Genomic DNA, 15,007 nt, shown 5'->3' with positions numbered 1-15,007 from the left:
GCCTAAATGCATTGAGTGTCTTCCATGTGATTGGCTGATTAGCAATTTGTGTTACCAAGCAATTGAACAGGTGTACCCACTAAAGTGGCCGACAAGTGTATGTTACCACGGTCCGGAAGGAAAATGGGTATGTATCTTTACTTATGTTGAGAAGTGCCAGTTTTGGGTATGGGGGGAATATAATTCCCATTGGCAAGGATATAAGTCTAAAAACCTGTTTCCAGAAACTCGTTAGGTTGGGGCATTTCTAAAGAATATGCAATAAATCTCCTTCCTGGCCACAGACACGCCAGCACCTAGGTGACAATGATGGAGAGAACTTGGCCAGCCTGGATGGAGTATAATGCAATCTTTATATAATGCTCAGAAGGCCGCCTGCCATTGGTAGGGCGTAAAGATGACTTAAAGTGGGGTTCCACCCAAAAAAAAAAACTACATAAAAAATCCTAAAAAAAATACAAAAAAAATTTGGATATATTTTTTTTTTTTACTTACCTCTAAATGCCTGTTGCTAGGTGGTCCCTCGTAGTCTGCCTCTTCCAGTGCCTGGGCTGGTGACATCACTTCCTCCTCGGCACAGGAAGGGCTCAGCTCTGCTCCCTCCCTCCTGTCAATCATCTGGGACCCATTACAGGTCCCAGGTGACTGAGCGGCCAATCACGGCGCGCGGCGCCGCTCGCGCATGCGCAGTGGGTGCCAGGCTGTGAAGCCACAGCCCGGCGCCCACAGTTGCAATGCCGGCGCCGCTGAATGGAGGGGGAGACTAGCGGGGCTTAGATCCCCCGCATCGCTGGACCCTGGGACAAGTAAGTGTCCAATTAAAAGTCAGCAGCTGCAGTATTTGTAGCTGCTGACTTTTAATTTTTTTTTTTTGACTGGCCCTCGGGTGGAACTCCTCTTTAATAGGTTGGAAGTTACAGTATTTATATAACAAGGATACACCTTTAACGTTAGAAGAGGTTCTGTTTATTAGAAAGTTCCATAACGAAAGTGGCACTACTATAGGGGAGGTTGGGTTTTTCTTGTTGTAGTGAAGCATTTGATGGATTTGAAAGGTATCAAGTGTATTTGGATTTGTTAAGTCATCTGTGGAGAAGTGAACACTTTTTTGCTTCCAGTGATGGGTTGAAAAACTCTGAATGAGGTATTGATGCGTTACTATAGGAATTTTTAAATGCAAGGTTTGTTCTTCTGGAAATGTTTTCTTACTGAATGAAGCCCAGGCCTTGATTGTGGCTTGTATGGTCGGGTAAGAGGGAGTGGTGGGGTTATGGTGCATAATAGAGGCTATTAATAATGCCGGAGGGTCATGTCCTGGTGTAATTTCCTGCTCAATGCTGGACCATAAGTTATCTTCCTGTTTTTAGAACCAGTATTTTAATTGGTCCATTAAGGCCATCTGATAGTAGATCTGGGCATTGGGTAGTCCACAACTTCCCATATGTCTATGTTTATATAGATGTTTTAGAGCTACCCTGGGTTTTTTACCTGCCCAAAAAAAGTGTCTTAGGGCGGTTGCTAGTTTGGAAAAAATTTTTAGTGGGATAGGAATAGGGAGGGTTCTAAAAAAGTAAAGCAGTTTAGGTTTAATACTGCTTTAAAGATCTAGTTCACACAGGTTTCAGTTTATAACCACTGGTATAAAAAGCGATGTGTGTGTAAAAAATTTACTAAGCTGTCAGCAAGCATCAAGCAGATTTATATATGATAATGAAATTGCTGTCTGTTCCTTTGGAGCTTACAAAGTGTTGAGAAATACATCTTGTTGGTTGTTTTATCATGCTCATTCAATCTTGCTTTTAAAATCTTCCAATTGTAGATGTCACAGGTTCTTGCAGCAATGCCAAATTTCCATTCTATATTTTTTATTAAATTACAGAGTACCACTTTTGTCGGCCATAGAAAAAAAATACTGGGGTATGACATCTATCTGCTGCCATAACACCGGTATTTAATGTCAAAGTATTGACATATTTTTACTATGGGCCGATAAACCTTAAGCTTCTCATTGTATATTTGACACACATATCCCACAGTCCTGTACCCATATAATATGCTAGTGCAGAAAAAAAAGCGCACAGAACTGCATCTGGTGTGAACTGGCCCTCAATCAATGTCCCAAGCGCAAGCTACACAGACATATATATATCTCAGAACAATCATTTTTTGAATGAAACTCTTCCATGATGTAGGCTTGCTGGGGTCCGGAGTTTGCAATGCACAAAGCATAGATCTGTGTAATGCACAGAGTACAGGGTTCAGGGACATATAACACACAGAGTTCTGAGTTCATGGGTGTTGGTAACACTCAGAGTGCAGGGATTAGGGATGTGTGTAATGCACAAAGTGTATGGATCAGGGGTATATGATGCACTGATATCAGGGCTCAGGAGTGTGTCTAATGTACAGACTGCGGAGGTCAGGGATGTGTAACACACAGATTGTAGGGGTCAGGACTGTATGTAATGCATAGAGTGCAGCAAACGTCCCATCCCCAGAATGCTATATACATATACAGTATATAAACTTTATTTCCAGAGAAGCAATCAGTTAAAATTACTGCTTTACGTAAAGATGTCGCACTATGGACAGCAATAGGAACAGCCTTACCACCTACCTCTGATTTGTACACCCTTCTAGAAAGTGACTTATGGAGGCCCTAGAATGTATCTGCCTTACCATTACCCTCACAAGCATCACTATTAGTGTTGAGAACCTTACACAACCTAACAGCTAACAGTACATGCATTGGGATTTTTGAACACACTCTTCACATTCTAGAGGCACTGATATTTATGGTCAGCACTAGAATCCTTTCCCTGTATGGCCTAAAACCTGTATACAACTTAATGCAAGGCTCCAAACCAAAAACAGTGGAGGAATATAGTGGAAGAGTTTGGTCTACCTAGAATAGCCCACTTCCTATATGCCCACATTATACACTTTTTAGCTAGACACCCTATCCCAACACCACAGGCACCTCCCAAAGCCTGGAAATGTTATACCTTACAGAAACCAATAGATAGAGGAATCTCTTTTTTATAACATCCTACAAAACATTAAAATGGGAAGTAGACTCTGAATGGTCATTTATGGACTTATGTTATATGAAGGGTTGAAGTGGGCCCAAGGCTGGATAGTGTCTTGTATATATATATATATATATATATATATATATATATACTCTAAATACTGGATTATGTATGTTTTCATTGGAAACTGACTTTAACTTTGCTTTTGTAATAAAATTTAATTAAAAAAACCTTTTTTAATTTTATGAAAGTTCTGTTTATTCCTGGGGTTTAAAGCACCATTAAAGTCGTACATTTTGCTTTAAACTATTATCTGATTTCATATTTTGGGGTATGGTGCTTTTAATATCCATTCATGCTATGTTTATCCACTGTTACTTTAACTGACAATTGTGTGGTATTGCGACGCTGTTCCCAAATATAATTTTTGCTCCTTTTTCCCAAAAATAGAGCTTTCTTTTGGTGGTATTTGATCACCTCTGTGGTTTTCATTTTTTGTGCTATAAACAAAAAAAGACTGACAATTTTGAAAAAAAAAATATGTTTTACTTTCTGCTATAAAACATACCCAATAAAAAAAAATGTCAAAAATCTAATTTATTCATACATTTAGGCCAATATGTAATCTGCTTCATATTTTTGGTAAAACAAATCGGACACCTAACTGTCATTTTTGACACTTTTTTGGGGACTAGTAATACTAATATGAACACAGTGATCAGTGCTAAAAAATATGCACTGTCACTGTACTAATGACACTGGCATAAAAAGGGTTAACATCAAGGACAATCAAAGGGTTATGTCTAGGTTGTGCTTACCAACTGTGGGGGAGGTGCTTTGACTAGGAGAAGACAGAGTCGGGTGTTAGTGCTTAGCAGAAACACAGGATCAAAGCCTTCCCCGCTGACAGAACAACAATCTGCCTTGTCTACACAGGCAGACTGACGTTCTGCTTGTGTTCAGAATGATCTGTGGGTCCCACAGCTGGAGCAGATCGCCGGTGGCATGCATGAGCCCCAGACCCGGAAGTGTCAGATAACATACTAGGTACGTGATCTTGGACAGAGCGGCCACCCTGATACAGTAAATGTACGTGGGGCGGTTGTTCAGTGGTTATACTAATAATCTTTCTAACCTTTTATAACCCTTGTCTACTACTTGAGTGCTTTTTACCTTTAAAATAATTGTATTGTTTGTCCTATAGATTTTCCATTTTTACATGTTATTTGTAGGAGATTCATTTTGACCCCTAAAACACTGAAATGAGGGGAAGCTCTGCTGATTTTATTATCTAATCATATGCAAGCTAAAATGCTGTTTTTTATTTTCCTTGCATGTCCCCCTCGGATCTACAGTGACTGCACTTCCAAGTACACCTTCAGTGTAATTTCAAGTACACTGTGCAAAGTGGATTTGCCTTTAGTAAATAACCCCCTATGACTTTTCTGCAATTTAATCTTCAACAAAAGAAATTATTTTGGGCCTTTGCCTAATTCATTACTGTAACTTTACTGTTGCTCTGTGTCATCTTTCCATGGATCTATGATGTGAGGGATGCACACTTAAAAATCTTTTATATTTGAGCCAGTGGTGTGTTTTGGTTTTGTGCTGCCCTAGGCAAGACTGAAATCAGATGCCCCCCATTTAAATTTTTCCCATCCCTTCCTGTCCTTTGACACCCACTACTATCCAATCACGCCAAAAACGAGGGCTCTTACTATGTTTTTTGTTTTTTGTTTTTTTACAATTTTATTTTTTTAAATTTTTATTATTTATTTTATTTTTTTAACTTTTTGGGGGAGGGGACATCAGGGCTCTAATGTCTCTTTTTTGAGACAGAGAAAGGGACTGAAGAAAGTACCTTTCTCTGCAGCCTAAGCTGCACTGGGGATGAATGAGATATGAGTCTGCATAGAGACTCCTATTCATTTATGAAATATAGTAAACAGTGTTTACTATATTTCATTCTAAAACTGACAACCCCGGAAGACGCGCTGATGAAACACATTGGATTACGTATGTGATACGTCACTTCCGCCATCGTGGTTGGAGTGCAGGGAAGTGCAACTTGGCATACCTGCTCCATTTTATGTGTTCTTAATGGAATGAGTACATTTTTCAAATAAATGGCTACAAGCTACACTACTCTCCTTTCTTTTTCTGATCTACAAATCTCGTTTGGCCACATCGTTGGGGAGAGATGCCTGTCTTTGGTGCGGACATTGTGATATACATACTCTGCTTATTTGACACCTGTCATGGGTGTCAGATCCATCCGGTGAGTAGGATGTTTGCCTAGATTGGTGGAGGATGGCACCTTTCCCATTCACAGAATTGTTTTTTCACTGTGCACTGGATTGAAGAATAGTTTGGTGGCGGTTCATGGACTTTACCATTATAATTTTATTATTGTATTTACAAAGTTCATTTATATCATTTGTCACATGCATATGTTTATATGAGTAATTTATAATCACATAATTTGGTTTATTGAGCGCGGTATGAAATTTATTAATTTCTATTTTCAAATAGTAAACACAGTTAACTATGTGTTAGTGATTAATGAATACAGAAGCGATCAGTACTATGATCGCTGTCTGTATTCTTTCAGGAAAGGGGCTGGTAAACACATGTTTACCAACCCCCGACTCTCCATCCATCCATCCAGACATCCCGCACTAGCAGTGACTGCAGTCGGTGGGAGGGGGGTGGGAGAGCCGGCCAGCTGCTGCACTGAGCAACCCCCCTGCCCATCCACATCTAACGCATTAGCAGCTGCGGGAGGGGGAAGTGGTAGAGCTGGCCAGCAGTTACATGGAAGGGGCGCCTGGCAATCAGGGAGGTGGGGGTGCTAAAGGGAGGGTCAGAGGAGCAGAGGGGGATCTATTTGGACAAACAATCCCTCTATGGATGCCCTGCAGTTCCCAGAGTCAGTGGGATGGCAGAGGAGGGAAGCTGACAGCTGCAGGGCATTGGGTTTGCAGGGGTCATTAAAGCCCGGTGAAGTGGCAGGAGGAGGTAGCAAAAAAAAATGAAAGTTTGAGCTATGTAAGAGAGTTTAATAAGACTCGTGGCCACTCATTACAATTAGAAGAAAAGAGGTTTAACCTTAAACTACGTAGAGGGTTCTTTACTGTAAGAGCGGCAAGGATGTGGAATTCCCTTCCACAGGTGGTGGTCTCAGCGGGGAGCATTGATAGCTTCAAGAAACTATTAGATAATCACCTGAATGATCGCAACATACAGGGATATGTAATGTAATACTGACACATAATCACACACATAGGTTGGACTTGATGGACTTGTGTCTTTTTTTCAACCTCACCTACTATGTAACTATGTATGTTTCTAAGCTATTATCTGACTTTTGAGCATATACAAGATCATACATGTCAAAGCTGGTAGCATGTATCATACATCTTATCATATTCATCAAAAAAATTTATATAATTTATGCTAAGTATTCTAGTATCATGCATGTAAGCATACAGAGCAGATTCATAGCAAGACTTGGCATATGCTTTTGCGTTGGCTGCAAAAAAGAAATATAGAAATATTTCTATTTTTTAAGCTACAAGCTCATGGGAATTCAGCCCTGTGCATTCACATGAACATACTTACATACTTACATTCTGACTTTGACATCATGAATATTAATGAGGGATAAGGTTAATATGTGTTTTAATGTCTTAAAATATATTAAAGTGAAGGAAAAATGTTTCCTACATTATACATGAAATATGTTGCTCACTAAAGGCTACGTATATATTTCATTGAACAGTTTTAAAATATATACAGCCACGAAGATTTATATTTGGAGCTTCCTCTAGCACATAAAGCTATTATCATAAAAACAAGACTGTATTAATAAGTAGAATGACATCACTATCTAGGTTAAGTTGAATATAGGTTGATGTGTATTTGATTTTTTTTTTTGCATCAAAATCTGAGCTTACTTAAAAATAAGACATTTAACAGAGAAAAGAAAACATTAAAGCAAGGTTCACACTAGTACAGATGCGATATGATATGATTTTCAGTGTGATTATGTAGTTTGACTTTGTTGCATTTTAATGCGTTTTTTAAACTAGTGCATTTTTAGGTAGGAGGAAGAGACTAAATGCTAGTTGTTAGCAGATATCTACCAGTGTCTTTTTTTTAATCAATATTTTTTTTATTGAGTTTTTCACATAGTATTAGTACAGAAGGTTGAGATAGGTGGCTTAACAACATTGTGTAGTAGGTAGTATAGCGTACAGTATCGACCTGTATCACAAGTAACAAATGAATACATAACCATATTGTGTTGAACTTAATGCCTTAGGAACGACACAGGTGTTCTACCGGTGGGGTCAGTGCCGCCTCCACTCCCCGACACTCCATTTTGGGCACACACTGTGCCATGGGATAGGAGGCAGCTGCATCAACCACCAGCCATCAACACCTATATAACTGGCATAATATTGAATAATACACGTCTGTAGAACTTAATACCCATAAACAGAAAAAAATCTTGTAGACCTGTTTGATAAGTATATAGATCGCAGTGAAGAATCATTACTTGATGCACCCCTAGTAAAAAGGGAATTTATGTGGAGCCGTCAGTCAGATGTGGAGCGCATATGTTAAATATGTGTTAGACGTAAGTGGTTGCAACTACGTGTCGAGTGGAAGATTGACAATACCATAGGGTTCCATTTTTAATTTAGAAGAGTTGAGGATTATTGTAGCGTTGTGCTCCTCGGGTCAGAGATCCAGGGTTCCCATCGGAGGAGAAACGATGTTGTGGCTAAGTTAGCTTTGGCAAAGGAGGCTTCCATTTGGAAGTGAGTGTTCAACAGAATGATAACATCTGATCTGGAGGGCGGTTGCGATGATTTCCATTTTCTTGCTAATGCTAAACGAGCTGTGATTAGAATGTGGGTCGCCAAAATTCTGACCTTTTTTGGCCAATTTGGGATATTGAGACCCAGAAGAAGGTCCAGCAGCTGTATTGGTAACGGGACTTTGCAGACCGTTGAAATGAGGGCAGAGACGTTAGGGCATTCCCACCATATGTACTGCAGGGTACCCTTTCCCGTGCAGTTCCTCCAGCATTGAGACAAAGCAGATGGGTAGATTTTAGCCAATCTGGCCGGGGTGAAATACCACTTATGGAACAACTTTTGTTGTTTGATTCCCAGTGGGAGATACAGTGCGGTGCTCGAAGAGGAAGGATCAAGGCTTTATGCCATAGTGGGGGAGTCCATGAGAGAGGACCAGAAGGAGATGGATGAGGAGGTTTGGTCTTCAGAAATCGTTGTCAAAAGGTTATATATCCACGCGATACCTTTTACTGCTGGATTAGGGGTGTTGTAGAATTTCAATATGCTATCCAATGAAGTGTTGTGCCCTGTGATATCCGGAGGGGAGAGAATGGATCGAAGACATATGTATACAAAGAATGTCGTGGCAGGTAGATCGAATAAATGTTGCAGTTGAGAGAATGGGTGTGGTCCTGAAGTGGACATGAGTTGTCCCAGGTTGATAAGTCCTTTTTGTATCCAGGTTTTGAGGGGTAAGTCTGGTGATATCAATGCCATTGCTTGGATATGGAGTTTGGCAAGGATAGCTTTGGGTATCCCTTTGGATCTTTGTGTAATGGCCGACCACACTCGTAGTGCTGCAGTTATAGATTGTAGAAAGTGATGTTGTGGTTTCAAAGTGAGCATGGCAGCCGTCAAAACATGTTTCAGGTTAGCAGCAAGAGCCACAGATTCAATTTGGGCCCACGTTTTGTTTGATGTGGATAGCCACCATTTTCGTAATTGATCCAGAATGTTTTTTTTTAGTCTGGGTCATTTCCGTTGCCAAATATGTGTGTTGATTATTCCTTGTAATTGCCCTACTTGTTTGGATAGTAGAGGTAAAGGGATTGTACAAAACATATACAAAATATGGGGCATTAGATACATTTTGACTTGAGCTATTCTACCAGCCCAAGAGACATTGAAGTTACTCATATCTTTGGAAATGCGCAGAAGCCTCTTTCGTAGTTCGACATAGTTCGTCGTGATCAGTGACTTGCTCGGGAAGGTTAGGAGGATCCCTAAGTATTGGACCATGTGAAGGGTGTTTTCTGCGTTATATGATGTTTAGTTTAAGGGTCTATCCCCAGGTTCAGCATTGTGGATTTACTGTGGTTTATTTTGTAATGAGAGATTGAACTGAATTGTTCCAGGGTTGTTTGAACACTAGGGAGGGAAGATTGAGGGTTTGTTAGGGTGATGATAACATCATCTGCATAAAGACCTATTTTATGTTCAACATCTCCTATTTTTATGCCCGAAATCGCTGGCGTGGATCTGATGAGTTGTGCAAGTGGTTCCATCACCATGGTGAAAATTAAGGGGGAAAGTGGGCACCCTTGTCTCGTGCCATTAGTAATATGAAATGGGTCAGATGTTATCCCTGACGTCCAAACTCGGGCACTAGGGGATGAGTATAGATTAAGTATGGCTGTGAGGATGTTCCCTGTCAGTCCGAACCTGAACATGACTTTTTCCATATATTTCCAATGTACTCTATCAAACGCCATCTCTGCATCCAGTGAAAGGAAGAGAGAAGGCGTTTGACTGTGTTCTAACCACTGGATTAAGTCAATGAGGCGTCTAGTGCCATCTGATGCTTGTCTGCCGGGTACAAATCCGACTTGGTCAGGATGTATTATTTGGGGGATGATCCGGGATATGCGTTGTGCTAGTAGTTTTGCATATAATTTAGTATCAGTGTTCAAGAGTGAAATCGGGCGGTAGTTGGCTGGTTTGTCAGGGGGCTTGCCCGGTTTGGGTAAAGTGACTATTAGGGCTTCCAGGGCTTCCTTGGGAATTCGGCCAGTAGAGGTGTACTGGTTAAAAGTATTACATAGGTGTGGGGTGATCAATTCAGAAAAGTGTTTATAGTACTCATTTGGGAAGCCATCGGGACCCGGGGCCTTGTGAAGGGGCAATTGTTTAATAGCTGCAAGAATTTCTGCAGGAGAAAAGGGCGTAGAGATGGATTCTAGTTGCGCAGCAGATATAGAAGGGAGGTTAATGGACGAGAGAAACGCATCTAAGTCCTCAATTTTAGGATTATTTGTTTGTTCTGAGTCCCGAAGATTGTAAAGTTTGGAGTAAAATGCACTGAATTCGTTCGCAATATCTAAAGGATTATTTAGCCGTTTACCTTGGGAATTGGTCAGGAACTGTATTTTGTTGGTGGCACAATGTTTTTTCATTTGTTTAGCCAAGAATGCGCTCGATTTGTTGGCTGAGGAGTAATATTGGAGCCTAAGGCGTTTTATATAGTAGTCAAATTTTTTGTGTAGGTGTTCGTTGAGTTGGTACCTGATATTTTTTAGGTCTAGGGATAGTGTGTTGGATGGTGTTTGTTTATTGGCGTGTTCTAGTGCCCTAATTTGTTGCAATCATTTTTCAGTGGCAGTTGCGTGTTGCTTTTTAGCTTGAGCCCCGAATTTTATTAAGATGCCACGTGAGAAAGCTTTATGCGCATACCATATAATAGACTGGTCATCAACAGATTGCAGGTTATTATCAAAGTAGGTCTCAATCTCGGATCAAATCTCTCCTTCAATCGCTGGGTTAGTGAGCAAAGATGTGTTTAGTCTCCAAATATTGTGTTGTGTAGATTTTCTGCAATTGAATAACGTAATGGATATTGGCGCGTGGTCAGACCAGGTGATTGTGCCTATGCGCTCTCCAGTGATTGACTGAAGGAGAAATTTGTCTGTTAGAAACATGTCGATCCAAGAGTAAGACTGTTGGGAATTGGAGTAAAAGGTGTAGTCTCGCTCGATATCGTGTGTACTTCTCCAGGGGTCATTGAGGTCTCCATTGTGCAGAAAAGAGGACAAGGCAGAGGGTCTACGTTTAGTTGGGTTGGTTGTGTCTAGAGAGTTGTCAATGATTTCATTGAAGTCCCCACACAGTATCACTGGGTTAGATCTATATGATGCCAGTTTGGAGATCAGGGTATTGTATAATTTCTTTTGGCCAGTGTTAGGCGTGTAGAGATTCACTAGGGTGAGGGGTTGGCTTTCTATGGTCGCAGAGAGGATCAGATATCTACCGTCTTCATCAGCCTCACAATGATGTAGCTGAAAGGAGATGGATGAGCTAATTGCAACCATTACCCCTCTTTTTTTGGCGGGGGGGCACTGGCGAAGAAGCCATGCGGGTATCGTTTGTGACGAAGGAAGCAAGACTCCACCCACTCTGTACCTCTTCCCACCCACGTATGGGGAAAATATCTGGTGGTGCAAATACACCAAGCAGGGCTATTATAGGTAGATCTCTACCGTATATACCGTTGGGGGCTATATGAGCCCGTTAAAATGTCAGATTATGGTAGCAGGTAATTCAATCGATAAGAAAAGTAGGTGTTCAAATAACCAAATTACAAAGAGAAAAAAGAAAAAAAAAAACGAGGAAGATATAGTTACAACTATAACAACAATAGCAGTGTGCGTGGCACACTATAACCTGAGGGAGTGGATTCAGTTTTGTGACTGCACTCTGATGGGATCCTTTTAATGCGGAGGACCCAAGGCCTTCTGGTTGTTGAGGGTATCACATTGCTCATGCAGCCGGTTCCGGGATGGCGGAGGATGCAAGTGGGAGCCCCTGTTGGTCAGTTTTTTGTATCCATCTTTGGGAGTAAGAATGGGGATTATTTGTTGCTGGTACATTACCAGGAGTTTGATCGGAAAAAAACCCCACTTATATGTAATTTTCTTTTCCTGTAACAGTGAAGTTATAGGGGTGAATGCCCTTCTCATCTCCATAATAGCTTTGGAGAGGTCACTAAACAGGTGTACATTCATGTACGGTGCTGGTAGCAGTTTAGTGGACTTGGCCACTTGTAGTATTTGTTCCTTAAGGTGGAAGTAGCGCACTCTCGCTAGAATGTCCCTTGGGATATCAGGGGGAGGTGTGCTGGTTTGGCGATTCTGTGTGCCCTGACGATTGTAATGTCCGGTGTGTTCAAGCGGGGTAGCAGTCGCGAGAACAGTTGTGGTGAATTTCAGACACATGGTGGTCATGTGCATCCAGTAATTCATTATGTGCTCTGACATGATCTTGCATGTTTTCCTCAAGAACATTTGTTCTCCCTTCAAGGCAGTCTACCCTGTCATGTATCTAAGAGACAGAAAGTTGTAATTCCCTATGCAGATCTTTTTGTAGTGTGAGGAGCATGGAGTTTAGCATAGATTCTGTCACAGGGTTGTCTGATGCAGGGATGGCTTCTAGAGCTGGGATGTGTGCTGTGTCAATATCTCTGTCAGCCCACTGATGCTTCTTATACTGTGGCTCTTTGCTGGGGGAGATGGCTGGGGAAGAAGCCAGTCTCTTCCTCTGTCTGCAAATGGGTGTACCTGTACGTCCCCTTTAATTGGCGGGGCCCCCTGCGCACAACGTGACCATGCCCACGGTACCCACGGACTCGATGTCCGCCAGTGTCCTGCGATTGTGTCACAGAGCCGCAGAATGGGAGATGTGTATGTAAACAAGGCATTTCCCTGTTCTGCCTAGTGACATGACAGGGATCTACGGCTCCCTGTCATCGGGAGCAGTGATCGCTGTCATGTCAGTGGTAGCCCATCCTCCCACAGTTAGAATCACTCCCTAGGACACACTTAACCCCTTGATCGCCCTCTAGTGTTTAACCCCTTCCCTGCCAATGTCATTTACACAGTACAGTGCTTTTTTATAGCACTGATCACTGCATAAATGACAATGGCCCAAAATAGTGTCAAAAGTGTCCGATGTGTCTGCCATAATGTCGCAGTCATGATAAAAATTGCAAATCGCCGCCATTACTAATTAAAAAAATTAACAATAAAAATGCCATAAAACTATCCCCTATTTTGTAGACACTATATTTTTTGTGCAAACCAATCAATATATGCTTATTGAGATCTTTTTTTGCCAAAAATATGTAGAAGAATATATAATCGGCCTAAAATGAGGAAAAAATGTGTTTTTTTATATATTTTTGGGGGGATATTTATTATAGAAAAAAGTAAAAAATTGTCGCTCTTTTTTTGTTTATAGCACAAAAAATAAAAACCGCAGAGGTGAACAAATACCACCAAATGAAAGCTCTATTTGTGGGAAAAAAAGGACATCGATTTTGTTTTGGTGTAACATGGCACGGCTGCACAATTGTCAGTTAAAGCGATGCAGTGACGAATTGCAAAACGTGCGCTGGTCAAGATGAGGGTAAAATCTTCTGGGGCTGAAGCGGTTAAGGAGGAGCACACTACCTCCAGGCATACCAACCCTTAAAGGATAAGTTCACCTTTTTCAGGCAAAGCTTTAATTTTCATAATAAATAGAAGCTTTTTCCAATGCCATTTCTGAACCAGCCATCCCAATGTGCTTTTCTTTCACTTAAAGTACCTTATTGTCAGGAGGTTTAAATTTTGTCAGTTTATTTGAATTTTTAAAATGATTTTCAGATTCCATCACTTCCTGTAGATCGTCTCTCAGCATTCATTTCCTGTAGGTCATCTCCCAGAAGCCTTCATTTCCTTGTTGCTCCACAGAAGATGGTGTGATAGGGTGTGTTCACCACTCTGGACCACACCTTCCTCATTACAATACCACCCTCCACCTACTTCCTATACAATCTGATTGTACAATCTCCTTTAGATTTCCCATCAACTATGTAGTACAAGGGCCAGCCTAATTTGATACAAATTGAATGGATTGGTCAGGTATGTCCTCCTATTCCATAGTAATGGTAAATCTAAAGGAAATTGTGCAGAGATTGTACAATCAGAATGCAAAGTGTATGGCCATCTTTATACAAGTATATAGGAGGGAGTGGATGGAGACATTCACTTGTCAGGCTCCGTTTACATCTCAACGTAGTGAAAACTTACATTCCCGCATGTTTTTTTTCGGGGTGTTTTGGAGGAAGCAGCTTCCTATTGTGGCACACCTGGGTGCTTGCTCCTGAACCACTCTGTCGGCGTCCATTGACACATATAGTGCAGCTCAGCTCCAACCCCTGCTCCCTTGTCACAGGATTTGAATGACAGCAGCAGGAGTCAATGGCTCCCATTGCTATCTATCTGTACTGGGAGGAGAAGAGAGAGGGGAGACCTTCTGCTCTAGAGCACAGTGCTGGATCAAGAATGAGATCAAGTAAGTAAAGAGGGGGCCTAAAACTTCTACCTTTACAGCCACTTTAAAGTGGTTGATACTTGTTACTTTAAGCTTCAGGCTAAATTAGCATTTAACACTTGCATGGTTAGGGTGGGTGGCCACTGAAAGGGTAATTGTAAAACTATAAGATTATTTCAAAATATAAAAAGGCACCAACCCTGTGTAAATACGTGTAACAGCTGCCCCTTTACGTTTGAATCCCACTAATTAATCAAACAAAACATGTAAAGTACAGTAGGTGACTGCGAGATTGTGTCAATCTCGCCGCATTTCTCGGTGAGATTTGACACTTGCGAGCCCCGTCGCAGGAGCCAGCGCCGAGATGCTTCACTCATCGCGAAAGGAAAACTTTGTTTTCCTTCCGTGATGAGTGACAGGCAGTGCTGACAGCTGTCTGGTATGAATCCTGAGGCGGGAACACCGCGCCAAATTTTAAATGAAAAAACCGGCGTAGGTCCCCCCCCCCGGGGCATACCAGGCCCTTAGGTCTGGCATGGATTGTAAGGGGAACCCCCTACGCTGAAAAATTGGCGTGGGGGTCCCCCCAAAATCCATACCAGACCCTTATCCGAGCACGCAGCCCGGCCGGCCAGGAAAGGGGGTGGGGACGAGCGAGCGCCCCCCCCCCTCCTGAGCCGTACCAAGCCGCATGCCCTCAACATGGGGGGGTGGGTGCCTTGGGGGAAGGGGGTGCCCTGCGGGGCCCCCCACCCCAAAGCACCTTGTCCCCATGTTGATGAGGACAAGGGCCTCTTCCCGACA

This window comes from Aquarana catesbeiana, linkage group LG02 (genome assembly GCF_042186555.1).
Source record: "Aquarana catesbeiana isolate 2022-GZ linkage group LG02, ASM4218655v1, whole genome shotgun sequence".
NCBI classification, from domain to species: Eukaryota; Metazoa; Chordata; class Amphibia; order Anura; family Ranidae; genus Aquarana; species Aquarana catesbeiana.
Note: the sequence above shows the minus strand (reverse complement) of the source record.